Consider the following 3,631-nt stretch of genomic DNA (forward strand, 5'->3'; position numbering starts at 1 on the left):
AAAAAAAAAAAAAAAAATAGGGAAAAGGCTGCTTGACGTTGGTTTTAACAAAGTTTTTTTTGGATATGACTCCAAAAGCACAGGTAACAAATGCAAAAATAGACAAATCAGATTACATCAAACTAAAATGTTTCTGTACAGCAAAACAAGCAACCAACAGAGTGAAGAGAGAGCATAAGGAATGGGAAAAAATATAAGCCATACAGCTGATTCAGGTCAATATGTAAAATATTATAAGAAACTCAAGCAACTTAATAGCAAGAAAACAAATAGCTTGATTAAAAAGTTGTCAAAGGGCCGGGTGCAGTGGCTCACGCCTGTAATCCTAGCCCTCTGGGAGGCTGAGGCGGGTGGATTATTTGAGCTCAGGAGTTTGAGACCAGCCTGAGCAAGAGCGAGATCCCGTCTCTACTAAAAATAGAAAGAAAATTAGCTGGACAACTAAAAAATATATAGGAAAAAAAAATTAGCCAGGCATGGTGGCACATGCCTGTAGTCCCAGCTACTCCGGAGGCTGAAGCAGAAGCATCCCTTGAGCCCAGGAGTTTGAGGTTGCTGCGAACTAGGCTGACACGACGGCACTCTAGCCCAGGCAACAGAGTGAGACTCTGTCTCACAAAAAAAAAAAAAAAAAAAAAGTTGTCAAAGGATCTGAATAAATGTTTCTCAAAACAAGACATGCAAATTGCCAACAATTATTTTAAAAATACTCATCAGGAAATGCAAATTAAAACCATAATGAACTATCACTTCACATCTATTAGAATGACTATTATAAAAAAGGCAAAGGGGGGGTCGGGGAAGATGGCCGATTAGGGGTGACCTCCTGGCTCTCTGCTCCCAGAGTGGGAGGTGAAAAACACGGACACCCACACGCGAGTGAGGCGCTCCCCTGCAGGATTGGCTTCGTGAATCTACAGAGAGGCAGCGAGGGACAGGCAGTCCCGCAGATAGAGTCAGGTGAACTCAAAAAACACTCGCAAATTACTGGAGAGTTGGGACAAAGGGGAAAGGCAGCCCGGGACAGCCGCGCCCTGCGGCGGGCACTCCCGGCGGGGAGATCTGACTCACAGGAAGACGACTCTTCCTCCACCAAACCCCAATCCCACGCAGGCAGGGAAGTGCCGGAGGTCAGTGCGAGGTGGTGGCGCAGACCGACAGGCGGTGGGGAGCCGAGACAGGCGCGGGGTCCATTTCGAATGCAGCGGAGCGTGGCGCTGGGTCGGCAGCGGAGCGTGGCGCTGGGTCGACATCGGAGGGGAGGGACCAGCCGGAGCGCATGCTCCCCAGATCGGACACCGCGCCGGAGTCCACAGGGGAGAGTTTGGAGGCGGCTTCTTGCCACAGGAGATCACCAGGACTGGATCAGGGAAGGGGAACTCCATAAAAGAGGCTCTACCCGCAGAAATTGCTGAAAGTTCCGCGGGTGCTGGGAGGGACACAGCACAGAGGCGCTGTGGGTAGGGTGCGCGGTGGGCCAGCAGGCGGCCCTAGGGCGCACCTCTGGGAATAGGCAACGGTGGACCCCGGCTCCGGAGGCCCTCCCGGTGCAGTCGGCTTCAGCGCTGACTAGCAGGGGGTGGGCAGTTGCAATTCGGGGACCCCAAAGCCTGCGACTGCGGCGACTTGTTGCCCGGGCGTCCGCCTGAGTCATAGCCGCTGCCTCTGTGGCAGAGAAGGTGGCGCCCTGCGAGGAGAGTAGCGCGCAGCCTTCGAGTAGCTCCCGAATCTGCGGAGCCTGTCGCAGCCGCAGACTCAAGCCCCGCCTCCGAAAGGGCGGAAAAGAGAGAAAGAGCGATATTGCTGCCAAGTTTCCAGGCGGTCTCCGTGGGCCCTGTTCCACTCAGTCGCTGGCGCTGTCCGCAAAATGACGGGAAACTGAGAGTGGACTGAGAGAGACTGCTTATAGAACTGTGATCTGGGACACATAAGCCCTCCTCTGCCAGGCGACCCGACCTCCGTCCCAACACACCACGCTAAAGGGCCGGCCTCTGCCACTAGGCGGGAGTAAAAGGGCCATTTTTTTTTTTTTTTTTTTATATAGTAGTGATCCGAGACGACATAACTAACCACTCCGCCAGGCGACTCGACCCCTACCCACACATCGGGCATGCCAAAGGACCTGCCTCTGCCTGCAGGCGGAGTAAAGGGGTTGTTTTTTGTGTGGGTTTTTTGTTGTTGTTGTTGTTGTTGTTGTTGTTTTTTCTTTTTTTCTTTTCCTCTTCTGTTCCTCTTTTTCTTTTCTTTTTCTTTTTCCTCTTTCTTCTTTTTCTTCTCTTTTTCTTTTCTTTTTTCTTTTTCTCTTTTTTCTTTTTCTTTCCGTTTCCTCTTCCTTTTTTCCTTTTTTTTTCTTTTCCCTTCTCTATATACATATTTCTCTTAATTCTTGCTCTTTATCTTGCTTTTTTTGTATATATTTACACACATATATATATACATTTTTCTTCTTTCCTTCTCTTCCCCTTCTTCCTCCTCTTTGCTCTCTTTCTGTGAGTGTGTATGTGTGTGGGTGTGTGTCTGTAGCCCACGACTGCAGGAGCCCGATTGTTGAATCTCCTCAGCGGGGCTGTTTTGCACCAAGGAGACAGCGCGCACCCTTGAGAGTGTCTAGTGACCAAGGAGGCCACTCTTCAAGCTGAGACACGCAGTCACATATCTGCTGGGACTTGGTGGCTGGAGCTGCCGGCCAAACCGACAGATTCCACTGCGGGAAGGGCCAAGTAGAGAGTGAAGGAAGCTGTTTTCCCAGCGGAGTCCTGTAGCCTCATTTTTGCAGTGACTTGGCGATCAGCGCCTCCTCCCAAGGAATTAGTTCCCCACCCTTGGCAGTGCAGAGGGACAAGGGAAGCTGTTCTCTGGACTGTGACCCTGTGGGGGAGGTGGATGACCCTTGACTATGATCTGACCACTGATAGTGCATACTAAAGGGACTGACCCCACATCCGCTGGGGTGGAATACCAGGAAAGGCTGCTTTCTGGTCTGGGTCCCTCAGGGGTCTTAGGCCGGACCTCTCTAGCATCCCTGAAGTGTGTACTTTTTTCCAGCCAGTCAACCCTGCTCTTGAAGGGGTGGAATAATAAGGGTCGCCACTTCCTGAACTGAGACGCCAGGTAGCCTCAGGAAGCACCCTTCCCTCAGTCTGGGGGGTTATCTGCCCCTCTGGCAGGTGAAAACCTGCCCTCGGAGGAGGAAAGAAACGAGAGAAGACGTTTTTCAGGCCGGGCCTTGTGATAGTCTCAGCCAACACCCCTCCCACAGCCCTCCAGGACAGAGCCCGCCCCTAAAGGTAGGGAGATAGGAGAAAAAATACTTTCCCCATAGGACTAGCCTGAATCTGTATGACCTTGGATCTAAGCAAAAGGGGACAGTGTGTTGGCGCGATACAGCTGATTTGTTTTGAACACCTGACAAGAACATAACACAAAAGCTTGCATTCGGTGCCCAGGCTGTAGTCATCTTAGGGGCTAGTGGTCTGGAAAGGAAAATCTTGACCAGAGTCCTCAGCAATTGCACCAACAGGCATACTCATTAGGAATTCCTCCACAAGAGTGCCTAATAAGCCCTGAATAACATGCTAGCAGCTCTCTCCTAGCTACAGATCAAGCAATTCCTGAAGTATACTGCCTCAGG

The sequence above is a fragment of the Propithecus coquereli genome, unplaced genomic scaffold (genome assembly GCF_000956105.1).
Source record: "Propithecus coquereli isolate 6110/MARCELLA unplaced genomic scaffold, Pcoq_1.0 Scaffold44, whole genome shotgun sequence".
In the NCBI taxonomy this organism is placed as follows: Eukaryota; Metazoa; Chordata; class Mammalia; order Primates; family Indriidae; genus Propithecus; species Propithecus coquereli.